The sequence below is a fragment of the Rissa tridactyla genome, chromosome 4, assembly GCF_028500815.1.
Source record: "Rissa tridactyla isolate bRisTri1 chromosome 4, bRisTri1.patW.cur.20221130, whole genome shotgun sequence".
NCBI lineage: Eukaryota > Metazoa > Chordata > Aves > Charadriiformes > Laridae > Rissa > Rissa tridactyla.
In genome coordinates this window covers 88,559,549-88,586,732 of record NC_071469.1, presented here as the reverse complement: position 1 = coordinate 88,586,732, position 27,184 = coordinate 88,559,549, and the positions used below count along the sequence as shown (strand labels likewise).

General features: G+C 41.2%; 1 long non-coding RNA gene across 1 annotated transcript in view; it reads left to right on the top strand.

The window, feature by feature from the left end:
- Positions 1–27,184, top strand: part of LOC128909210 (uncharacterized) — a 79,466-nt gene that overhangs the window by 20,982 nt on the left and 31,300 nt on the right. The window contains exons 4-6 of the long non-coding RNA XR_008466281.1: positions 5,896–6,005; positions 11,659–11,783; positions 22,677–22,823. This is a non-coding gene — a long non-coding RNA (uncharacterized LOC128909210). The remainder of the gene's footprint in view (positions 1–5,895; positions 6,006–11,658; positions 11,784–22,676; positions 22,824–27,184) is intronic.

The following is a 27,184-nucleotide window of genomic DNA, read 5'->3' as shown; positions in this document are numbered from 1 at the left end:
TAATGAAATAAAGGTTGCCCATAGCAGCAATCATTCTACTTAGTTCTTTCTTCCTTTTTTTTTTTTTTTTTTTTTACTACTCAGTAAACATCTTATCAAAGTTCAGAAGGGAAGCCAATAGTATACAAGCACAGTGAAGAAAACCTTATCAGTTGGAGCCTAAGTTAATATTTGCCCCTTTATTTAAGACTTTGCTGGTGGATGAGAAGAATAATTGCATCAATAGCAATTGATTAGCCATTAATATCTGTAACAGCTGTTAAGCCACTATGAACTTGTGAATGGGATAACTGGTATAAAACTGGCCGGGTGCCATTTGACTTCAACAAACCTTCAGGAACCCTCACCATGCGGTGGTCAGGAGCACAAGAGTGTTCTTCTGCAGGTGCTGCTACTGCATCTGTACGACATGCAGAGGCCTTAAAATGGAAGCCAAGTAGCAAGTGGTTTCCTAAATTTCCCCTGTATCAAATCACAGAATTATAGAAAATTTGTAATTACAGGAAATGTTCTGAAAAAATTAGCATCCCCCATTTCTGACTGGATCAATTATAATGATTTCTTTGTAATTTTAAGCATCTCCACTGCTTTTTTAGTCCAGTTTTTACTAAATGAAAATTTCTTTCCTTCTGAGAAATGGAACATCTTTGGACGATGCAAACTTGAACTGAATTCAAGTGTCTTGGTGTTTCATTGGCAAGAAATAAAAGAAAAAAAAATGACATCCTTTGTAGGTTTATCCATCACCTAAACATCCAATATTTCAATGTTTAGCTGGTATTGGGACTATAACGTTTCTCTGTCTTTAATAAGGAGCGTTTTACATGTTATGTAGGATACTCGCTTTTAAAATGTTGCTTATATTTACTAATACAGTTGTTCTCGGTGCTTACATTAGACAATATCTGAATCACCACATGATGCTAATTCATTTTTAATGATATGTAAATGCCAATATAATACATACATGCATATGTACATAAAGAAGCTTCTAGGACAGAAAAGCATATTGACTGTAGCTGACTGCTAAAAGTGGGAAAAATAATCTTCATGTGGAAGTAAGAAATCAGAGGGGAAAACCCCTCTGCTTTGCATTTAATTTCAGGATTGATGTACATCTTAGATTATCTAGGAATGAGATTTCACTGCCTCTGAAAATGTTCACTGTTGGCAATAGATGGCCTCATCCTCAGGTTCCACCACAAAAGTCTGATTGACGTACTGGGACTGTGATTCTACCCGGTGTGCATTGGTCCGTGAGATACACACTGCAGCTCTTCTGCAGGTGTGATTCTCTCTGACCCGTTCAAATGACAATAAGTGAGCACTTTCTCAAGGCTCCAATTATTTCCATCTGGTAAAGGAAGGATGCACTTGACACAGGTGTCTACTGGCCTTTTCAACTCCAAATGGCCAATCTCCAACTGGCTCAGCGGTGGGACTATTCCCACAGGAAGGGGAAACGTCCCTGCATGCACACTTCCTTTCACAGCTAATCCTCGTGCCACGAAGAACCCGTCTGAGATATTTCAACATGCTTCACGTTCAATTGTTTATCTAGAGAGAAAGTTCAATGCAGGTGTTTACTGCCCATTTTTTTATCTTAAAAGCCTGGAAGAGCTGGCTATCATTTGCACTGAACTCTGAAATCAGTAGTCCCAGAGCAACGTCCTCTATTTTTTAATTTTAAGCTGAAAAAAACCCCAGCATGCTCTAGCTTTGCTTCTTGGTTTTTGCCCTTTCATTTATTTTTTTTTTCCTAATAGGGACAAGCCTAAAGCACAGGTGGCTGCTGTGGTTCTTTATTTCTGCTGATAGCTATTGACCTGCCAACTGGCTATTCTCTTGGTAATAGTAAACAGGTTCCTAATGGTTAAACTTCCTTCCATTTAAATTCTGTAGTCCAAAAATAATCTAGTATTTTATTAGCCAGGGAACATATTATTAAACACATACATCATTCTTACCAGACTGTACCTCTGTAAACCTAAGTAGTTTTAAGTCGATATTTTAGGGTTTTTTTGGTTTTTAATTTTAAAAATTTTGGGATAGGACTGCAAACAATGGAAATTAAAAAGTGAATTGAGTGTTTGGTATGTGAGTAGAAGGCCTGGGAGATAGAAGCTGTACACAAGTTTGACAGTGTGTTTGAAACTACTTGAGAAAGAGTATCTGACAAGTAGCAGACTCCTTGCTGGTTATGGTAGACTCAGAAGTCAATAGTTGATTTCAAGGGGTATATTTCTCTGGATTATCTTGGTTTATATGAGTTATGACACATAGATTTTTTATTTTTTGCTATTTACATGTTGAAATTATAAAAATCCATCATACTTTCTCAACTACTAAAAGAAAGGCAAGATCTTCCTGGCATCAGCTAGATGACCCCTTCAGTTAATTGATTATGAAAGTATCGGGGCTTTCATATGTTAATGTGATCTGGGCAAGACCCTTTCTGGTATAGCCAAACCATATGGAATTTATATCTGTCGGTACGTGGGGAAACGACGTTATTTACTCCAGGATATGGTAATGCTCTCATTGACTTTCTGAATCTTTGTGAATGAGTGTTAATGCTCGCGGAGTTGACAGACTGCTATCACAGGCTCGACCGAAGTACAATCCAGCAGGCTCTGGTCAAGCTCTTGCACACGTTGCTCTGCCAAAGGACTTCAGCCTTCACCTACAACACCCTTGTTTTTCCATTACTAAGACTTTCCTAAACATATGGAGCCAAAGAGACGTATTAACGCATGCATGCATGCCAGAAGGCACAGTATGTCTCTGTGACCAGGAAGCACACTCGTTATTTAACAATGGATAGAGCTATCTGCGTTTGCTTTTGATCTGAGTTAATCTTAGCCACCTTAGTTATTATCATTTAGGTCACCCAATGCATTATTTAAGTGAACCTTAGCTGGCCAGGGTGTCCAAATTTCCTTTTCCCACAATAATGGGAAAAGACAGCTTTACTTTTCCTCTCGTTTCCTCATTTGGATGTCACGCAGGTACGATCCTGTCCTGTTGTGCTCTTTTAGAAAGGTCTGCGGGTTCAGCGTCCTGACCCCACTCATCTGGACATCCCCTTGCATGGCTAAAAATCCATGTGTTATTGCAATCAGTGACTTTTACCATCACCGTGGCTGGCTGCTGCTTCTCTTCAGTGAAAGTGTTGTTTTTAAATATATGTCCCTACTCTGCCTTGAGGGAGATGTATTTTTCTACCTAACAAAAAGCCACAAAAAACCCACCCCCAAACCCTCCCACAACCTGCCACCCCTCCTTCCCCCCCCAATAAAACAAAACAAAAGAAAACAAAAAAAATCAAAATGGGATTTTCTGGATTGTTCAGTTGTTGAAACAATCTGTGGCCACAAATGGGTCGTCTCAGTCACATGAATTTCAATGGAGAAAGTGGCTCGAGGGAAGGCATTGAACTAAATGGCATGAAGAACAAGTGGGCTAATCTAGAAATGAGGTCTGGGCCAAAAAGGTGGTTGTGTTGGTTTTTTTTTCCTTTGCTAACTTTTAGTGACAAAAGGCTGCTTATTCTAATTGTTTTTTTCCTGAAAAAATATGTTTTTGGAAATTTTCTTTGTTGTTTTTGAAAGGTGTTTTTCAAAATCCAAATTTTTAAGTCATTTGTGATAGATACACACACACACACCCCCGCCTATAAAATTTAAAAAGCGTATTTCTGTTTTTTCAGTATAAATCCAAACTTTCCTGGCCACATGAGCCCTTCTTGTGAATAATGAAAGCTGAACCCAATGGGGAGAAGTAGAGCAGAGAGGAGACATGGACATAATCGGTTTGGGGATGGGAGAGCAGCTCCAGAGAAGGGACTACTCCGGAAACCGTACCCTTGCCCAGTGTCCCTACAGCAGGGCTCTTCCTCCTGAAGCCACCCATCTGCTAGCACTGGTTTTCCCTGCCTCTCTTGCAGGGCTCGTGCTGGGAGGGTCCCTCGGTGTGGATTTGAGGAAGGTGAAGGCGGTGTTGAGTTGCGTGGCTTCCACCTTAAAACTCCGTGTGGGATTTGGGAGCTCTGTGGGGCCCCGGGTGCTGCTCGTTAGCCTGCCCTTCCATCTCAGCAGCAGCCTGGCCAAACCTCTGCTCTTCATGCCTCTGCTGTGCCCCAAACACCACAGGCACAAATAATTTTGGATAAGTCTCTACTGAAGTTTGATTTAATAAATCCCTCTAATAAGTGGAACAAAGGAACAGAAAAGATCCCTTTGGCGGCTGAGCCAGCTTAAACGAGCAGAATGCTTTATAATTAACAATCCGGTGGTTCACTTCACATGCTTGGCTTTATAAAGAGCAAAGTGAAAAATACTTCTAAAGCGTTCAGTGAAATGGTTGTTTTAAAGGAGTATAGAAACGCTGTTCTAGCCACTGACCACCAGCAGCGATCATAAGGCCACGCAGCTCGGGGTCACTTTCACAAAATGGTTGCCAATATTTTCTCAGCAAACTCTCTATCGATTGCATAAATACAGTACAGTACCCATGAGGTAGTGTTGACCTGTCACATAGTAAAGATGTGGCAAGCCCCATAATTCATTACCAGTTGGAAATAGAACATCATTGGAGAGATAAGGATAACAATGACTTTCCATCCAATGATAAATTACTAGCAGCTGCATTATTTTCCCTCACTTATATATGGCTCTCTTTATTGAATTTAGCTTGAGATAAATAAATGATCTGCCAGGAGCCTGGTTAATATTACTTCTCTGGGACCCATTTCAGGCCCAACTAGGCTTTTGCTGATAATATCTTTAAGCTTTTCAGTAGGGAGAGACATAACATTTGTTTCTGACAAGAACCCTATGTCGCCTTATCTGTTTCATTTGAGAGGCCGTCGACCTCAGCTTCTTTAGTTAAAATGAGAGCTTTACTGTAGAGGCTAAGTTCTTGAACTTGACTCCCTTCTTACAATGAGATTATATGTCCTGGTTGTAAATTTGAAGCCACACATGATATACAGTTATTCCTAGCATTTCCTGTTGATCACAGGGTGGTATTGATTGCCCCGCTTTTGGAATCTTTCTCCTGTTGGTTTGAAAAGGAATTCCGTCTTTTTTATATTATTATTTTTTACCCCACGATAATCTGTGAGCTTGTCAAGGCACGTTTATATTTAACTTCATGCATTTATTCCGTTTGAAAAGGACAGTGTTTTTTCACAACCTCTCCCTCCTCCTTCCACCTTAGAAAAGGCAGCTTAACAAACACGTATCCCCTTGGTTAAAAAACAAAAAGGCCAGTCTAAGAACAAAAGATTAACTCTTTCTTTCTGTGAATCAACGTGCCGAGGGAGGCACTTGAACTCCTGAAATTCTTTTTATTACCATTAATAATTTATCTACTGCTTCGGCGATTTTGGCCTTCGCAGATATGGTTGGAAGAGAGGAGGCAGGGAGGCGATGGAGCAGAGGTGTGAGGCAGCAGGCGCAATCCTGCACTCCTGCGGGAACTGTTTGGATACCTCGAATGTGGTATTTTTGTTATTTCTGGGAAGCCCTATCATCGGGTTATAGATTAAAATCAGACAGTTGCCATTTTTCATACAGTGTGAATTAGAGGAAATTAAACCCAACCACTTCTGATAAATCCTCTCATAAATAAACTCGCCGGTGGTGTTAAATATAAGTCCAGCCACAGTTTGATTCACATTAGGGAGAACAAAGAACAAGTTCCATCTATTTTAACACTCCATCATCATTATTGTTATTTATACTCTAGTAATGCCTAAAGGCTCCAGCTGAGTTTGGAGCCCCCATCTGCTAAATGCATAATCAGACGTGCCTTGGAGAGTTTGCAGTAGGAATAAGACAGAAGGAGCAAGGGAAAGAACTACTACACCTTCCTGTCCCTTTCGCTTTACAGCTCGGAAACTGAGGCACGAAGAAAGGACTTTGCTCAAGGCAGTGAGGAAGATCTTCAGCAAGGTTGGCAACTCCCAAGAGATGATCCGAGTTTCTGCCAAGTGCCTTGATGTAAGATCATTTTCTGCAGTTTTTTTTGGGGGGGGTCACCTGTCTCCTTTACGCTTTCCCACTAGGCAAAATTTAGAAGATAAAATGGGAATATGACAATAAATCTCGTTTATCTGATGTTAGAAGAATTCGCGGTTAGGAAAAAAGGCACACCCTAAATAGCATGTTGCGTAGATTTGTGTAAGAGAAGATACAATCTGTGTGCATATTAATTTTAATTTGAAAAATGTCTCGTCTTGAAATGAAATAAGGAAAATTTGCCTTTTTATGTATCAGGAGTGGTTTTGGCATGTACCAGCCATTTCCCATGTCAAATCAGAAGATAAAAAAAATATTGCACAATGCTCCCAAAAGGCAGAAAGATTAATATTTATTAAATCAGAAAAATAGGATAGTCATGTGACATGCAATCTGTGTCAGCCGGAACCATTTCTTGTTTATCTTGAGAGACTGACAGGATCTTCTCACCAATAATTATTAGCTAAACTCTTCAGAAATTAATTTCACATACAATCACAAACACAGACAGCAGGAAAAAAAAAAAAAAGAAAAGGGATGGCGGATATCGAATAAATTATTTGCTGCCAATGAATGATAACGCGTTTTCCATTTCTGCTGTGCTGCCATTCTAACGTTTCCCTGAGTGCCCTGGAAGTATCAGGATGAGATTCACACACTCGCATGAAGCCCAATTAAAGAGGCTTCATGCAGAGCTTCCCACAGAAGACAGAATTAACTCTTGTGCCCTTGTGTAGACCTGATGTGTGAGCACAGGGAGGGGAGGAGGACTGCAGCAGGACGCTCCTGTTGTAGTAGTCCCCGTAGCAAGCTGGGACAACGTTTCCAGGGGTTTCTGACCAGAGATTCCAGTAGCTTTGTCACCAGATTAGTTTACTCACCAGATCTTCCATGTGATGTCTTGCTCGGGCCTGGACGTGTGTGGATTGCTTCTGGGAGGGGTGAAGTCATCAGACGCCCCTCACTTCTAGCCCAGCTGTGGCATTACAGCAGGAAAAGGCCATATGTATCCCTGGAAAAGTTTATTCTCTGCTGGATCATTCTTACCAAGGTCCCTGTGCAGTGGTGGGTAAATGCAGCCTCTCCGTTTTGTGAGCCTGGAAACCAGAAGGCTGAAGTGACTTGACTGAGATCTAGGGAGGCTCAACTGGGGATAAAACCCTTTTGGACTTGATAAATAGAACATCCCTTCTTGCTAAGCAGTGTCTGCTGGTGATGTTTCCTGTAGAGTGGGCCATGTGGCGTTTATCTGTTGCTCTGCACGTTGTTCACTCTGCCATGGAGGACGCTTGATCCATATTGCCCTTTCCACAGAATTGGTTTTGCTACAAAAACCTACGTCTGTTACACAAAGTGGTTTCTTCGTCTGCTGCGAGGCTACCAGAGAATTTAATCTTTAGTGTGCTGCTGAGAGGTTTTGCAGCATTGCTGTCAATACATCTTTGACAAGGATCTTTTGCAAATGTTGGCAGAGGAAGTGCAGCTTCTGTATCTACCTCTAAATCTAGTTTGGTTCAGGTGAACCACAGACTCCTTGTGTTTTGGCACTTAGTCAGCCTCAACTCTGTCCACCTGTGTGCAGGAACACTGCAGTAACTTCCCTGCTAGTCGTCAGATGTCATCTTTGCAGGCAATCAGACCCACATTTATGCTTGTCTTTGATGATGATTATTATCCCTCCTGCTGGACTCCCCACCTTTACAGCTGATTTACAGTAACAGATCACACCAGAGCTCCGCCGTTCACTTCAGCGTAAGGTCTGCAGGTTTAACCTGCCTTCTCCCGTGGTGGTTCAAGAAGAGTGGTGTGGTGTTAGTCATTTGGAGTGTTAGTCACAGAGGCCTGGACCAAGGCCAGCAGCTCAGTTCACATTATTGGCTGAGCAAGAAAAACGCCGCTGATGTTGACCTTGTCATGAATTCGCAGCCCCTGTCCCCATGCCACCAGCTGTCCAGACCAGCCTTCTAAAGACCGATTTTGTATCTGCATTCTGATTGCTAAAATTGTTTGGCGTTCTGTTATTTCAACTCCGTGGTCTCGGAGGAGCAAATTCCTCATAATTTTGCTTTCTCATCAGCCAAAGGGGCCACTCTGTGCCATGCGCTAACAAGGCTGGAGAACAAGGCCGTCTTTAAATGAAAAAGCCCTGCCTTTTCCTCCTCCCATTTGTACAAGTTAAACATGACTTCTTGCTTCTGTCATTCATCCTATTAAGAAAACCCCAGACTGCCAAGTGCAACCTCATTTGCCAGTTTCCAGGGGCTGGCAAGCATTTATACCTGAATCATAAACCCTGGAGGAAAGGCCTTATCTGATGTGGTACACCAGCCTTAATGGGCTGGTATATGCAGCTGCATCACCTTGGGTAAGAACTTCAACAGAGCCTCTTATAAATAGCATGCCTGACGTTACATGCATTATGCCGAAGGACACAGGTGTTTATATTTACCGACTTAATACTTAGCTGCTTTAAGTGGTTCTTTGGCAGTAGGATCTAATTGAGCAATATTCTAAACTGGTTGGATTCAGTTTGCAACTCCAGCTCTGCAGCAAGATTTTGGATCAAATGCGGTTTGACCAGTTGTTGTCGTCTCTCAGCCTTACTTGTAGGATGGAGATGCGTTAATGGGTCGATGATGTAAGAGCGAAGGAAGACTTTCTTCACTTGTAGCCATTACTGCTGAACAAGTTGTTCTGATGATTTACCCAGAAAGCCCTGAGTGTCCTTATAAATGTAAAATTTCCTTTTTTTTTTTTTCCCCTTGAGCAGATGGAAGACTTAGATGGAAAGGAATAAAAACATAATTTGCCAGAGCCCTCAATTAATCATAATCAAGTTTGTGCATGTTATACTCTACAAGGGTAACAACAATGAAACACAGGGAGAAAAGGATGCTTTCCTCAGGCAATTCTGAAGATGTAAAAGCAATAAAGAAGCATACTTCAAAATAATGTGGAGATATATGACTGCACTAAATAAAAATGCTTCTTTAAGGTACTGTAAAAATAAAGATGTTTAGTTAGATTTATCATTCTTGTTACAAACGCAAATTCAGCCCCTGGACTACGCCATTGGCTCTGAAAGCCTCCAAGGCATGGTTGGGGCCCACTATTTTCTGTAATTACTTAAACATTGTTTCGTTTGTTAAAGAGCTAACTAGACTATTCCTTCTTTTTACTCCAAGGTAACGTATCGGACACCTTGATCCTGCAGATACAGATTTATACTTGTACACTACATTTAAGCCATTTTTTTAATTGGGTATAGCGAGAGGAATGGTTTGCTTATTACTTTGCATGAGTCACATCCAAACCTGTGAAAATACGTTTTTTAAAACTAGTTTTGCAAATAGCAACACATGTTAATTGAAAGCAACCCCACTCCCCAAATCCTCACTCGATTGACTTGGGAACATTCAAAACCAGCGAGATGCATTTTCTGCAGCCTCATTCAACCATTGCAATAAGCAAATGAAACAATTGTTTTATTTGTAAGAGGAGATTATCCCTTGAAGGCAGATAGAAGGATACTGCCTACAGAACCCCATTTGCAGGCACAAAGAGAGCTTAGTCAATTTTTGGCAGTGATACTGAAGCTATTAGTTTTGGATATGAGTCCACTGATGTTCAGTGCTGTAGATTTCCAGTTAGTTCATGAAGGGCCTTTAAAATTACACACAGAGCTTCATTAATTGCCTCAGAAAAGAAGCAACAAATATCAGGCCCTTGAAGTGTATGTGCACAGAATGGCCATTGATTTAAATGAATATTCCCCACTGGAGGACTGATCCTACATCCTGGGAAGGCGATCGGAGTTTTTCCAGTAGTTGCAGCAGGCACTGCCTCAAAGTACACGGGCTTTGGCAGGATCAGGCCCTGTTAGCTGCTATTTGGCTATCTCTCAATCTCATTATCTATATACATGGTTTATATACGCATACACACAGATGCATGTATATAATCCTGATTCAGAGTGTTAAAAGTGTAACGGCTATTGTTTCAACTCAAACTGAAGACCAATACAACGTGCCAAAGACAGGGTCTTTCAAAAAAACAGAAACAGAAATCCAGCTCCGTGGTCTTGAAGTTTTTTGTCCTTTTTCCATTTGATAGAGTAGTGCCCGAACATTTGTTCTACAACTAACTATCCATAAAGGAGAATTTCCTATGCCTTCCTTGCAAACGGCACAACCCCGTGTGATCCCTGATCACAACAAATTGATTTATTTAAATAAAAATAATGATCTTCTTTCCTTTCTCCGGCCCCAGCAGCAAAATCCCATGTAACCCTGATCAGCAAATTGATATACTTATCTTCTTTTGCCCTCTTTTCTCGAACCCAAACGATACCACTCTGATCCCCAAGTAATAAGAAAATGATTTATGCAAACAAAAATAATTATCTTTCTTTGCTCTCCACCCTCTAACTGTATAATCTCAGCAGCTCCTTGTTTAACAAATCGATTTATTTAAATTAAACAAATGGTGATCTCCTTTTGACCTCCATAGAGCACCTCTGTGGTGCATTCCTACCACTGCCACCACCTTACCCATATGGTTAGAAGGATGTATTTTAAAATATAACAGCGTTTCTAACCAACCTTGATGCTTTGGGATTACTTTAATCAGAGCTCATGGAAGCTCTGTTACTGTGCCATGAACTTAGGAGACATCTCTGAAAAATAATAAAAGTAAGTTAAAAGTACCTTCCTCCATATTTTTTACAGCAGGGACAGTTACTCATTTAATTCCCCAGGAGGAACTCTACAGAGGGTGTCTGTATATGGTTTGTCTGCATCCATTGTGCTGCTTGTAAGGTTCTTTGCAGACAGAGCTTTAAAGCATTGGCAAACTCAGTGCACAAACATGTGCTACACCACCTCACCTAAAACACTGCCGGAGCCATCTAGTGCCAGCCTGCTCCGTGACAAACACCAGCAACAGCTGATGGATGAGATCATGAACTCCAAGAGTTTCATCCACGACATTTTAAGGATCTGTGAAACCACGTTTTGTATTGTAAGGACTCTGGGACTGGCACTGGCAAAACTTTCATAGGCAAGAAGAGAGGCAGAGTCCTGCTTAAGAACCATTGCTGCGATCTTTTTGTAAAATCATTCCACGTTAGATAGCCCTGAAGGTATATAAATACATATATATGTATGTGTGTATTTTTTACTGTGCTGGTTTTATTTAAGATTGTATTTTCTGTGCTGTCCAACCAGTATCTCTGTTTTGTGCAGCTGCTACTTAAGCAGTCATTTTGGCATTATACAGAATTACATAATTATATGTGCCATAAGCAAAAGTGCAAATAGTCCCACTTAACACCTAATCATATGATATCTGTTGTGAAATGCTGGCGAAGGAGCCAATAGATACAACTGTTACTTTGCTATTAGCTCTGGTTCTTTGGAGGCGAGTACGGACTGCAGCTGGAATTTGGCATAGTTGGAAGAGGGATTAAGTGATAGTGGGAGCCTGAGTGTATTGTATATAGAAACATTCTTTCCTCAACCAGTTTCTGTGGTGTGTAATACTCTGAGCAGGACATTGGTGTTAACTAGTCTTCCAGATTTTGAAATATTCTGGTTTTTTGCAGTTCATTCACACTACGTGTCTGCTTTGGTTTCAGACCCACTTGTGTTCTCCGACAGAAGACAGTGACGTGACACGAATGGTAGCACAAGGCTCTTACTGTTGCCTTCAATAATTGATTCTCCTGGATGGATTGTGAGTCCCCAAAGGCTGCAAAGAGAGGTAAGAATGATTGTACAGCATCAAAAACGTTAGTTCATTCCAAAGCCAGAAAGTTTTCACTCCCTTGAATCCTTCCCCTTCAAGGTCTAGCACTCTTTGTGACTCTCTGGAAATGCATGGGGAAATCATGAAGATAAGACTGGTTTTATTAACAAATAATTTTCTTCTTTCTTTTTCAGTAATTTTAAGTGTGTTTTGTAATGTTGAACAATGAATTGATAATCACCACGTGAAAAACCTGGTCGTGCCCATTTATGATTGCCACAAACTCTCCATAGGAAATACAAATATAAGGGGAGAACATTGCAAAAACTGGTCAAGAAGTTGCAAAGTAGAAATATAGATACCTCTGAAGCTTCTCAAATACCAACCGCTTTTTTTTTTCCATTTTAAATATATTTTTTGTTCTTCCAGTAGCCAAATAATTGAGGTTTTTACACTGAACACCTTTGGAGCTACAGTGTCAAAATATATTTGCATATTTGTTTCAGAAAATTCAATTTCATGGAGCTTTGGGCTCTGATCCTCACCTTGCGTTCCCTTTACTCCTGACTTGCAAAAGTAAAAGTGAGATGAGACTCAGACTATAAGATTTTGTAAAGGCGTTCTGATGGAAAAAAAATCTTGTTTTGAAATTATACATGGAACTTTATAGCTGCAGCCTTTTAAAAAATTTGGCCCTCTCTATCGGCTTGCCAGAGAGGCAAGTATTTCTTCTGCAGATGGGCTGGAATTAGTAGAACATGAAATAATGTCAATGGTACTGGTAAGAGGATTAAACAGCAGTTCTGATGTTATTGAACGGTTTGCGGAGACCATATTAAACAGCCACATCAGTCCACAGGTCAGTCCTGCAGTTCTTCGCTAAGCAAACACAGATGCGGAGTTCCCTTTCATGGGCATCGTTTCGTGCCTTTGACATATGTTAGGCTCTTGGGACTCTGGCATATTTACAGCCTGAACATTAAAGATTCCTTTTTTTAGATCATTAGTGGACACTGACGTCTAAATCGGTAGTAAAAGGGAAAAGCAGGAGCTCAGGACACTGGGGATGGGCTCCAGTGCAATACAAACAAATAAGGGAAAAATTAAGCTGCTAGAAAGTTCCCTGATGAAACACTGGGGGCGTTTTCAGTTGCTGACAAAAATTCTTCTTAAGAGTACAGTCAGTCTTAAATCTCTTTTTCTTTTGGGTTGATCTCTGTGTTTTGCCAAAGCCGCCTATGAAGTCGCAGCGGTTGAATTTCACAAGGCGAGAGGAGTTGAGCTCGTGTCAGCCCTGCCAGGCCTCTCTGCGGGTTCAAAGTGTGTGCAAATCTGCTGGGACTACAAACTGGCCAGAAGAAATTGAGGGAACAGGCTGTCTTACAATATTCCTGTTCCTTTTCTATTCCAACAGAATCTTTGGCAGTTCTTTAACATTTTCCTCGGTTTTTTGTTTGTCTGAAACCAGGAGTCAGAAATGAAGACAATAAATACAAGAGCCATGCGATAAGCAGGGTTTTTTTCATACACCCATAATGCGTGTTCTTATGTGTGTGTACTGAGGACATGGAGGGACAGATTCTTCTTGTTTATCTGGCTGGTTTTACCTGTCTCCATCCTGAAAACTCGTGCAGTTTTCAAATAAAGATATAAATACAGATAAGCTATGTGTCAAGGTAGAGTTCCTGAATGTAAAAGTTATTGACAAAGAATTCTTATAGAAAGGAGAAGATAAATCAGCTGATAAATTCCAGAGCCTTTGGTCAATAATTGTTTAATATGGTGCAAATTTTAAGTGAAATTTCCAGCATACAACTTGCTCTGCGTGTAGCCGCGTCTTCCTGCTAGAGGAAATAAACATGCAACCAGAGGGTGTAGCAATGAATTACATTCAACCTCAGAAATGCTTTAGCATGTCTTCAAGAGCGGCTGCCTGCTTCAGTGATGGATTATAACTTAGCATGGGATCCCACAGGCATGGCAAGGTATTTATGTAGTGTTCTGATTGCTCAGACACTTGGAACAAACGTACAGTCGGTGCTAACAGAAGTCAGAGTATCACTATCTCCCACTTTATTTCATTTATTTATATTTAGCAAGTGCTGGAATATTACAAACCACCAAGTGCGACTGTAACTGGAATATAGTTTCCAAAGCTCGTTTACAGTAGCTCTTACTCACAATAGGTTATGGTGTATGAGTCCATAAGTAGTTCCATTGATTTCAGGGGGTCCATTAGAGAGAGGTTCAGTTCCTTGTGTAGCCGAGTATATCTCGCTTTGGTCCCGTGTTTGAAAGGGAGAAGGAGCTCCTTTACTGCTATATACTTAAATGCGTGAAGAATTTGAAAAAAGCCCTACCTTTAGCCCTCACCAAAAAGCTAATAATAGTGCAAAATACTGCCGAGGTCGGTGGGATGCTGGTTTTGCAATATTTCATTGCGTTGCAGGAAGAACGGTGCTACATGCGCCTCAGTACATAGATGGATGTGCATTCCATGTACTGTTTTCAGCTCCATACTTAAAGCCATCCGAAATTCCAAAGAGAAAAGAAAACGCTGAGATCCGTATCAGTAGCAAAGAACGTCAGGTGATATTGATTTAAAGAAAACATTAATCAATCCAGATTTGCTTGGAACGGGGCCCAGGTTCAGTCAACAGGTTGGTGAACCTTAGCAAATCTTTCTGTGAATCTGTTCTGTGTTTTGACTTTGTAACGTGATCTGAAATCATCTGAGTTTCATGTGGTTTTGTTGTGCACGTTTTGGAACGCTCGTGGGGCGAATCCAGGGAATCACAGATGCTATGTTTTGCATGATGCGGTGAGGTAAACCGTATTTCACTCTTACTGACGCTCCCTCATACCAAATTGAACAGTGGCTGGTGCTGTCAGCATGGCTTTAAAAGAGGAGACCATCACTGTCTGCCAGTGTTCTTGCGCCTACAGTAGTCTTCATTTCAGAGCCAAGAGACAGTCTTCAACTTGTGTCCTAAATAATGGTATCATGAGTTTGGGACTGTTATTTTCTTTTTCCCTGTTTCTGGTAAATGTCAGAATTTTTAGTGCGCAGGCGGGTACTGGAGTTGTGAAGAGTATGTTAGGTTTCTTGATGTGTACCGGTTTGCAGAAGTTACGTAGCACTAGAAAAAAATAGGATTTTATTTTGAGCTTGTGGATGAACAACTTGGATTTTAACGTCATTTGGTTTGTATCTGAATTCATAAAGAGGTGTACCCGGCCTCCGTAGCTGAATATAAAGTATTTAAGATCCATCTACCCCAATCAGGTCGAAAATATGATGAGATGGTATTTTCTGTTCATTTTTTTTCTAGTCCAAGCTGGAGCCCAGAGCAATAGAGATGTGAGACGCTCGGCACAAGAAAACAAAATCTGATGCAGCAGAGGATGCCAAATTTTTCATTCCGTTTCCGAGTGAGCAACAGCATCATGTTGCTGGAATTGGGATTTTGGAGAGAACGGCTGGTGGGAGGAGCTATTTATTTTTTTACACTAATTTACTGCCCCATCATTGATACATATGTGTAGATCAGTGTTATGACAGGTAGCTTAGAGAAAAGGAGAAGGGTTCGTAAAGGGTGGGTCAGTGAATGTGGCTTAATGGCCTGGCATATATACAAGGTGGGACTAGATAACTTAACGGGCCTTAAACTTGAGGAATCTCTGAAGGAGGAAAAATCAAAGTCTGCAAAGGTAATAAGTAAGTAAAAAATGTAAGAGGCTGGAGCGTCCTTTAATGCCTCTGAGGTTCTGCCCCCCCTTACCCATCAAACTGACTGTGGTACAGCCACAAATTGAATGGTCCTGTCAGTCCATTCAGAAGTACAGCAGGAAGGAAGAACAGTTTGCCAATAATATTCAAGTTGAAGCTGACATCTTTATTCTCCTCTGGAAGAGTTGTGTTTGCACCCGCTTGTATCATTGCATTTTTCCACTAAGGCTGTCTCACTTATTCAACTTGACACACGGAGCACCCCTCAGAGGTCTTTGAGATTCAAACCAGGATTGGAAGTGACAGCCCAGATAACACAGGTAATCATATCGGACCTTGTGGGACTGCACTGACTACTTTTTAATTGATAATTCCAAGTTTCTGTAATAAATTTATTTCTTAATTATATACGCCATGTCATACATGGTAGCTAATGATTACCACTAGTTAAAGTTTGCAGCCTAAAAGACATCCTCCTCCCTACCATATAATCATGATTTTCCTTCCAAATTAAGATTTTCTGAGAGAGAAAAAGGAACAAAACCTGCACATTAAATCCAATTCCTTCCAAATAAAGGAAGGTAAATTTAAGGTACTAAATTAGGTAAGTGGTTTTAATTAGCTGATCATTTCAGGAGGATCATAAAACATTTAAATAACACCGAAGTTATGTATATTTTAGCAGTTTTATGGAGAATTAAAGTCTTAAATGGTAAATTTAAATTGTAAATACAAAAGTCGATGGAGGAATGTTGATTGCTTTTCCTAAGTTTCTCACATGGCCTAGGATGTTATGAGAGGTATCAAGAATTACATTCATAGGAATAATGTGCCCAGTCCAAAGCTTATTAAAGTCCTTGGAATTTTTCCATGGACTTTAGCAGTCATTGTATGAAAACAACAAATGCTTTTAAATGTCAAACTTCCAGTACTGTGGAAGTCACTTATATGTCAAAATTATATATGTGATGTGAATATTCTAAAATAACTGTAAATTTCTAGTTTAAGCTTCCTTTTGGAAGCCAAGAAATTTAAACTGACCTTAAGAACTCATCCAGTTCCCTTTTAAGCAAATAAAATTACATTTGCAGTAATGGACATTTTACACCATCGATTCAGTTTACGTGGAAAGAAAAACTTACATATGAGGAAAAGCTGCTATGATTGGACAACAAAACATGTCAGCAAATTGAATTACCGTGAATATGAATTCTCACATGCCTGTCTATAGCTCACTAATACTCCTACATTATTTTTGATTCAGATAGATCAAATTAAAACTTAATTTTACAGTTTGATAATAACCAAGTGCATAATGTTTTCAACCAATGAAATTAAAATCGGGGTAATTAATGAAATGAATGAAAAGTCATGATGAATTCCTCATTGTAAACCACGTGGAAACGAATATCCCCTTGGAAGAAGGAGCAGAGAAAGTGGACCTCAGCAGACGGTTTCCTTGATTCCCTGAAACGATTTGGTCTCCTGGGAGAGCCTGGAAGAACCATGGCCACGTCTCTTCCAGTATCAGTGCCAGGATCCGGATGGCAGTGGTAGGCTTCCATGCGAGCATTTTACTTCACGTAGATGGAGGGGCAACTGTTCCACCAGCAGTCAAAAAGCAGTGGGATTGCCATCATCGGGGTCCCCTTGTGACTAAGTTGTTGTAGCTGGTATGTGCGAGGAATGGATACTTTAAGGGACTAGTAGTTCCCAATGCCCAAGGGAAAAAGCAAGAAGAAACAGTTTTTTCTCCAGAAAAGATTCCCCCTCACCCCGGAGTGATTTATTTCAGAATTTAGTAGTAGATTAGAAAATGTAATGTTTGTTTGAAATTGGTCAGTAGTGAGACAAGTTCCATTTTTATAGTAACAAGATGTCCTGGTGCAGTCGAATGTGCCTGCTCCACCAGCGGGTAGCCCGGGGTGAGCAAAGCATTGCCCACGCGCGTTGTGTTTCCACGGCCGGCGGAGGCGATGCCTGACCTAAAGGGCTGTATAGAGCCACCAGGAGCAGTTTTGGGACGGGGACATGTGTGCATGGCAGTAGTTCAGCCTTAGGGAGAAGGCACCCTGCCAGTCCTGGCAGAAGTGCTTCGTGAGACAAGGGGTGAAGCCAACGCAAACCTGGCCTTTTCTTCGTCTTCAAAGCACAGGGCATCCACACTATGCGGAGTCCGAGGCACGCGGTCTAGGATGTTGCTATGCCTCGGTTTCTTCAGCTGTTGGATGGGGATGTTATTACGCTCTTGTCTTGGATGCTGAGAGGGTTAATTAATTATGTTTATGAAACCCTTTGAGATTCTCAGATGAAAGGTGGCTTTAGAATTGTTAGGTGTTATTATAAGAAAAAAGAATGATTTTATTGCTTCATGTTAATGGTTAACATCTGCACCACAAAACCTGCTTGATCACATAAAGATTCTGCTAAGCATTTAATCCTAATTTGCAGGCTGATGCATATTCATTTTATTTAGAAGATTAATTTAGTCATCAAAGGTTAATCTGCCTCGGGTTTGTAATTAGACAGAGCAGTGACTTGGCGTCTCTGGGCTCACCCAGGTTGCACTGGGTTTTCTGAGTAGGCAGGGCCGTAACTGTCACCAGTTTTCACTTCCAACTAGCGCTCGGAGAAGGCTTGATTTTTGGAGAAGGGAAACGGTGAGTGGTAAAAGCCTTGGCCAGTTCGAAGATGAAAAATAAAGAGAGAAGCACAAGCAGGTGAACAGCCCGTGTGTCAAGTTGAATAAGTGAGACATAGTAAATCTCAGAATGCTGGTTTAATTCATCCCTGGCAGGTTTACTCAAGGAGATGTCAAGGGATTAAGCAAGTATTTTTTTTTTCATATATATATGTAAAAATGATTAACAGATTTCACAATGCTTTGCTGTATGAATCCTGTCCCTCTTTCAAAATTACCCATTAGCAGTATGCAGAAAGTTTCTAAAATGAAGGATTGTGAGGCTTTCTGCTGAAAACATCAGATTTTAACTTTTAGCTGATGGTAGGAGACACTGTTGGAAGGTTATACAATATGACCTGTAGCTGCTCGTCCCCCTGAAAATTAAGCCTTTTGTGCTCAAGGTTGGCTCCTTTAATCAAAAGTCACTAAAGAAAATGTGGTCCTTGTGGAGAACAAAACTAATGTTTCCTTTGCAGGTACACCAGAAGGCATCTTTAATTACTGTTTATAAAGCTGGCTGTTACTTAAGTGTGAAGGATTATTAGTGGCATGGTATTGTCTTTTGAAGTGAGGAAGAAGAGTTGCTGCTTCTTTGTCATGTCCTCACCTTTCCCCGGTTGCGGAGCAGCCGGAGGAGGGTGATACCGGAGGGTGTGTGCCGCTGAGCTCCAGCCACCGTCTCAGACAGCGAGGCGGCCTCCAGCTGCGGAGACAGACTGGGTGATGGGAGGCCAGCGTGAGCCGGAGTGTCCTCATCCTCCCTGTGCTAACACGCCTGTGAAAGCGCTGTCAGCAGAGCTGGGGTGTTCAAAGGGCGGCTGTGTGATTTGGGGATCCAGCTCACGCCGGGTCAGGATGGGGGATGTTCGGTGTGGTAGGCAGGACTGGGAATTGGCAGGTGAAAAACTTGCAAATCGAAAATTTGTCTTAAAAATAGTGTTTAACCCAACGTGAAATCAATACGTGCTGCAAACTAAGTACTGTAAATGAAAATCATGATACCAGAGTTTAGGAAGTTGGCCAAACTTTCACATTTCAGTGCAGCTTGGCTTTGATTGAATTCAGAATCCAGATTCCAGGGGGTTTTTGCTTTTTTTTCCCCAGCACAGTTCTCACATCTCTATTATGATTTGCCAGTTTTCCCCTCCTCTTTCTGGTGCAGAATCTCAGAAACATGCAAGAAGGGATTTTGGAGATCATAAACAGTTCTTAATTGAGAACAGCCCCAAATCCAGTTAAGTGCCAGCTTGACTATCGAAATATAAATGAAACTCTTTTATTAAAGCGTTGTATTTTAATTATTATGATGAACAAGTGGCCTAACATGAAAAAGCTTTTAACATAGCAGTTGCTTGATAGCTGATCAGTTAATTTTGGATGGATGGTTACAGCTATGGCTTCTTCTCTTCTTTGCTTTCATTGTTACTTGATCTAATGACTATTCACTGATTTTCATTGGGACTTGGGGTGAACTTCTAGTTCAGTTGCTAATAAACTCAGATTGGCTGAGGCCCGTTATTAAAATCAGATTTGCTATTTCCGGTTTGAAAGGCCGGAGAAGTTTTCTTGGTGTTTTGAAGGAAGTTAGAAGTGTTTTGGACTGACGATTTGCAAAGGGGGAGGAGCTGTTTGCAGGGTGGCCCATTACTCCTCAACTGTAAGCACTTGTCACTTGGTTCTGTACAATGAAGATAACCAGCCATGCAACGAGAGTACCTGATGGCAGTTCACTACAACTGGGGGAAAAAACAAACAAACAGCAAGAATACAAGTCACTCTAAGCAGATATTGAAAAACAATGTTAGTTACTGTTACATCGTTCGAGCCGTTCCCTTCTAGCTGAGACACTGAGCGTGGAATTAAACACACACCCCCTTTTGCCACAGATTTGAGACAGTTTCTGCTGTTTTAACTGTCTCCTCAACCCGAACCTTTAGCGCCTTCACTTGCATCTTAATCTTGAGCTGATTGGTACGAACGGCAGATAGGTACCACTAAAATGTGGAGCGTGAGCTTCATCTGTCATCCCTGCTGCTGTATCCTTGACTTCAGTGAGCTTCCAGAGGAATGAGTCTGGCCCACGAGAGGATGTGGACTGTCAAGAAGACAAACCTCTTTCTCGTCCATTTGAAGTGTTTGTGGGAAAGAATGCCCTAAATATTTAGCAGCTTGTGTAATTTGAGAGGCAATGCAGGGTTTATTTTTTTATTTTCTTTTTCTCCCTACCTTTCCATTTTCTTTATTAAATAGAGGAAAACCTTGCCTTAGGCCCAGTGTGCTTATGACAGGGAAAAAATATCTGCCAGAATCTCCATTAGTGCTCAGGCCTGTGTATATTGTTATTGCTCTTGTATTTGTAATAGCAAAAGGTGACTATGCCTCTTATGAAAAATTCTGTTTGCAGAAAAATACCCTCTTCCCTGCACCTTTTCCAAACCCAGCACAGCGCATAAAGAATCCGGGAGGGTTATGTTAGTTAGTTAATGTATGTTAGTTAAGTTAATGCAGCAGGGCTCGTAGCAGCGTATCTGTAAGACTAGACACGTCTGCAATAGCTGGGCATTGCGGTGACGTACCCGAGTGATGCAGCTCTTGGAATCAGGAGGAAGCAGAGATGTTTTTAGCCAGTTTAGCTTCCTCTCCCTCACGCTATTTGGAGTTGGTGCAGCTGCACAGAGGGTGTCAGTCAAATCTACTACAGCCCACCCTACCTTCTGGTGGACAGAAGACCCAATGTGGAACTTCAGTGCTGCAAACTTCAGGTGTCCCCACAAAGGTCCCCTATTTCAGCACTTCCGAAAGGCAGCTGAACTGATTGCTTGCATCAACCACCAACAAAGATCTTGCCCCTTCACATTTCGGCTGCAGGGAGCTGCAGTGACTCAGCCTTGGGTGGAGGGGGGAGATCCTCCACCCAGATTGCCAGCTCCAGCTTGCCACTGGTTTATCTTGTGGGCTTAGGCAATGCGGTAAGTTCTGCTTCTGGAAGACCTCGGGGTTAAACTCCTAAAGCAAAAGCACAGCCCATCACCATTATATGTTAATGGCTGACTGCTACCTGTTGAAGTCATGTGTGTACAAGGACCCCGAGAGACACCCATGTCTGTGTGTTAACTGAGCTGTTTTACATTTGATACACAAAAAGGCATGGCACAACGTTCATGAATAATGCTGAGCATGGGAATATTCTCGCTGCACTCAGCAGGGCCATTCATATGTGTGCGTAATGGCAAGTTCCCAGTCTAAGTGTATATGTAAAAATTCATATTTATGCATCACTGAATTTGCATAGCACTGTCCATAAAAATCAACATTTTAAGGCTTTTAGAGCGTTCTTAGCGTTCCTCCCTTGTGCGGGATGACTGTGAAGCAGATTCTTAACTGGGATAATCTCGGCTGTAGGTCCCTGGCAGTGGTGTCTCTCTCTCCAGTGAGTGCGCCGGCTCCACGACTGGTTGCTGGTACCTTCAAAGGAGGAGACGTCAGCACCTCCTTCGGCTGGCAAGGCTTCTGCGCGACTGGGTGCTGCTCTTTCCCAGCAGAAGGGGCTGTGCTCTCTGCCTTTGCCCTCGCCTGAGGGCGAGTTGTCTTTATTACAGTTACCCCGTGGGCACAGGAAGTGATATTATATAAGAAATCGTTTTGCAACCCTATTTCTACTAATCATTGCCACTCCTACCATAATAACAGACAGATGCAATATACGCGATTCATGTTTCTATTATTTTTCTGCTACAGTTTGCATGTGTTTTCCATTTAATTACAGTATATGAATTTCATATCTCTCATTTTTTCCCTTCTCACATTCAAAGTTGAATTTGATATCTGTGATATATAGATAGACCTGTGGTAGATCGTTTGATGCACTTTACGCTCTTAGGTCTGAGTCTCTGCAAATCTCTTAAGTGCTCTGAATATTTTCCAGTTTTGTTGGTGATGCAATAGTATCTGGGATACTACTGTAGTTTCTGCACAAGACAGAAATGTAGTTTGAGCATTTAAAGAAACTTCGCTTGACAACAGTAACAACACCAAAATCAATTATAACCATTTATTGTGCCTCTGCACCATTATAACTCAAAACGAATTGCAAAAGACTTTGCAGGGAGAGAAAACTGAGGTGTGTTAAGAGATGACCAGGATGCTACCAACAGAGTAGTGACAGTACTGAAATAGAAACCAGATTTCTGGGACTGATCTACTCAATGGAAAGCATGTCCCAAATAATTTATGCTTGAAGAACTTGTGGTGTGCTACTCGTTGGAGTCTTTCTTTACCAACATGTGTTACTGTGTTTGAATTTAGCATGTTGTAAAACTTACGAAAGGAGATTTCAGTTCAAGTTTTACATGAAAGAGGCCAGCTAAAATAGAGAGGAATAGGATTTTCTGAGAGCCTTTACTAAATGTTTGTTCATACTGTATTTTGAACTGAATTATTGGAAATCTTACTGACAGTGCGCTCTGCCTCCTCTGTATCTTTCCGTGTGTTTCAGAAAGAGTTGAATTGTGCTGCTACTTACCAAGAAGGAAAAACAGCATTAAGAGCATTGGTTTAATGGACACGCTTTGGATTTACACTGGCATCCTGAGAGCAGAGTTGTCCCCTGTTGATGTAGAAGTATCACAGTCACTCTCCCCAGGTAACGTTCAAGTCTTATTTTTTCTGAGTGCAGTGTCTGGTTGTAATGACTTCTACAGATCGATCCACTGCCTAAATGACACATGTTTTTAAAAAACTGGGTGAATGCCTACTTAGTTCACACATAGCCCACAAAGGTTTTGAAGGCTTGATGTACTCTACTGAGTAAATAACTATAAATAAAACAGACTATTAAAAAATCTTTAAATGTGCATTATGCCATCAAACTATGCTGTTTGGAAAGAGCTGTGGTGTTTGGGAAAAATTATACATGTTTTTAACAACTGTCCAAATACATATTTACACATACTTTAAGATGTACACAAAGCGATCTCCGTGGCAACTCTTGGGCCCCAACAAGCTTTATTAATCACTCTTTGAATGCAGTATTTTTAGTAGCTTAAACACTACAAGGAGACTCGAGGCAACTCCTCGTGGGGAGAAATGCTGATTTCAAGGGAGCAAGAATGTGAAGATGTCTTTGAACCTAAAGGTCGGGACATGTAAAGTCCCTTGCAACTTACTTCTCCCACAACCATCAGTAGCAAATGGCAAAATATTGATATGGGATATCTGGAATATATCTGTGCAGTGAGTGGACAGAGATTTGTAGATCATACAGGCTTTTAGTACCTGCTTGTTCAGCCAGGTGAATAAAGAGACGTTTCTCTTGCTGAGAATTCTCCTAGGTCAATTCCAGCTGGAATTTGCTCTAGCGCTATTACCACTGAAGGTTTTTTCATTACTTCTGTGTCATCTATGACCTGCAGATATTTTGGGATTCTGAATTCCCTAGACTCAAAGTATTAGAGGCATTCAGTGTCCTAATTCCTGTCCACGAGGACCAAAATCTGTGGTCTTCTACGGGCTTCATTGTTTGACCTGGGTATAGTATGATACTTGGAAGGCAAAATTTCTTTAGATAAGAAACTTCAGAGTAGGGACCTTGCTCTCCTGCTTGCCTGTGATGTTATCGAGCAATAATCCTTGTAAGTGAGGTTAATGTTCAAACATGATCAGGCTGGTGAAGTATCTTTTTGGCTGCAGAGGAGATCTGGCAGAGTCTCCCTCTGCCTGCCTTTCGATCGTTTCATAGACCGTATTTACGTAAGCCACTTTACCTGTGAGTGGGATGAGGATTTGTGTATGTGATCTTCAGCTTCTCCCACTATCCCTGAGGAACATGAGACACCGTCTCGGACTCAGATCTCACCTGCGTCCAAGAAAAATGCCCTGCAAAAGCATCTTTTAGTTGTAAAGCTCTGGAACCAAGTTCTCTTACTCTGTATCAGCTGAAAAGTTGTTTTGGATTTCACCAGCTTGTTTTATCACATGCTAGAGAGCTCGTGTGTTAAGAAGACTTATCTTAAGCAATCCTCTTAGTGTTCCTGTGAGGGGGGGTTATATTTTAAATACGGTAAGCCAATCTGTTGTCCATCTCTCTTGGGCAACTTGATCAGGCCCCATGGGGCAAAGTTAATAGAATCTTGTAATATCTGAAAAGTCCCTTTACAAGCAGCTCCATTTACTTTTCGGTTGCGCTGCTTATTTGCTAATTCCCATCTCCTTTCAAAACTTTCTAGGTACTCCTCTGGCACTCCCATTTCTTAATCTGACTTGTTAGGAGTGAATATGGCCCTTAAGGACTCTTTATTTTTGGACAGTTGTCAATTTTACCAATTAAAAGAATGTCTTTGGATAGTTATCAGAAGCTGGAGTTGAAAACATGTTTGCAATTACTGATGACATAGCTGTTTCTATTTGCTGCTCTCTCTTTTAATTCCAAAAAGTGATATTTTTTTTGGCAGTAGATATGAGAAAATATGTCACTGTGTATAATTACAAAATGCTGTTCATTTCTGTCTTGTAACTGTGGGGGGTTAGTTGGTACAATACATTTGGTTCATTCTTGGCTCACTCGACTGCATGACACACATTTAGGTTTATTACCAATTATCATGTTAATATTCATTAACATGTTAATTTCCATGGGACCGTAAAATTCTGCATGCCTCCAAATTGATGTTCACGTATATGCAAGCATGAAAAAACCCCACTGAATTATTTCCTAGGACTTCATTCTAAGCCTTAAATAAAATCACGTCCCATACATTTTCCTCCAGGAGACCTGGGTTTTTTCAACAGACTTTAACCCCACCGTGATATTTGCTACAAAACAGGATTCATCCCTGTGAATGGGCTTTGCACAAAGCTGCTTCAGATGTTCCTTGTGCTTTCAACCAGATTCTAAATACAAATCCACAGCACTAGCTTTGCTTTAATTTCTTAGGCATCTGCCGTCTCATCAGAGCAATCTGACTGTACAGTGCACTGAAGAAACTGCATAATATTTTTTTAGTGGCTTGGTTTTTTTCACTTGATATATATAACAAATATGTGAATAATGGCTCTATAAGTATCTGTGAATTTTTCAGTAGATGGCAGATTGTTTTGCAAGAGAAAATTCTACTAGAAACAGCAAGGTGGAAACAGCAGAACTGTGGGATGAGAGGTGAACCTCGGTTTAAATGACTGTTGCCCAGGAATTTAAAAGAAAAGGTTTGATACAAATATTTTGGGTTCAACCTCCTGTAAGCACGGACCATCCTTACCTGAAGCCTAGTGAAATCAGTGGGAACTTCTCGTTGCTGTGAACGTATCAGACTTCTAATGCGTGTGTCTGCATGAAAGAGAAAGGGCACATAACACCCGAAATGATCTATTTTTTCCAGAAAATAGGCCCATCCAACTCAAACTTGTCCATTCCTGAAAGCAGCTTTGGTTCTGAGGGACCGCATCTACTGCAGTTTGCAGCTGGTTGGCTCCTTTTCTCTAATCCTGATGGAGTTTTAAGAGGTTTCAGATACATTCATTATCCACTTTTACTTCTCTTATCTTGGAGAACACGCAGCGTTCAGGGAAGAGCGAGGGTGGCTGTAGCTCCTTGCTCAGCTGGTGAGTTGTCACCCCAGCGCAGGCGTGAGGGCGATGGCGTGAAGCCGGGGTGGGATCGCAGCATCAGAAATTTTATTGTAGTGTAAGAATAGCTCCCTGCCAAAGTCTTTGCAGAGCAATATATTTCAAGGTCAGGTGCACTCTACAGTCATCTCCAAACTTGCATGTAAATAAATTGTACGGGCTTAGCTCTGCCATCATTGAAACGCCAGGGTACTGGTGAGAAAATTCCACTGCCGAAGAACCCCCACACCTGAACAGACAGAGCTGCTCTTCTCAGCTGGGATTTAGAAGTCTTGGTTCTAGGTGGCAGCATAGCCCTTCTCAAACCCTCTGAGTGATGTGGGGTACACCTACCCTCCGTAATTAAGAGCAGAGATACCTGGGTTACTGGGAGATGGGCTGGCTCTGGAAGCGGCGCGGCTGCATCAGCCTGCTCAGAAAGCAGAGCTGCTAAAGCAGGGAAATGCTGCTCCCACAGGTCCCTGCTGCTTCTGGGCTGTGAGCTGGGGGCCGTGTGAGGCTGTGGGGACACATCTGTGGGGACAGCTTCTTTATTTCTGCAGAAGTTGCGTATTTTTCTGTGCTTCAGCTTCACTTAGTAGGGTAGGACTCTTCTGCACTGTGTCTGTCTGTCTGATAATAGTATAAGCAGGGTCAGGCATCGATGAACTCTTACCGAGCATCTGTGTATTGCTTACAGTGAGCTCTGCTCCTGTAAGAGACACCAGCATGCTGCTACATCATCATCATCAACAACATTATTATTATTATTCATTATTTTAGCCAACAGGTTGTATTCAGAAGTCATAAGGCTTATTTTTGTCTATCAGACCTGTTTGAACAGAGCCATTTAGAAGCGTGAGGTCTAAATTACCATGTTGATAATATCACAGAATCACAGAATCAGAATAATATCATGTTAGGAAGGATATTTTGAACTTCTTTTTAAGCAGAAATTAACATTTTATCTGAAAATAGTAATGGAAAGAAAATTGTGTGGTCCGCCAAGGTCTATCATTTAGACCTGATGATAGAATAATTGTTTTCCATCAAGCAAACCAAAGAAGAATCCATAATAAAATTTTACAAGTTAGCTGCCACCAAGAATAAACTCAAGAGCACTATATGAAATGAATTGGGTGTTTTAACTGAATCTTCTCTCAGGACAATAACTCTAATGTAGAGCCAAGGTCTGAGGAGGTCACCTGCAGAAAACCCTCCTGGGGCATATCAGAGGAGAAAGGAAATATTCTTCTCCCTGTCGGGTTCACTTCGTGTCCTAATACATCTGAGGATGTGCATTGAAAACCTAATACACAGCCACCGTTCTGAATTGGGGTTTAGATAACAAGGGTCATTAAGAAATCTCTGAGGGTGACAAACTTAACCCTGTATGAACTTAAG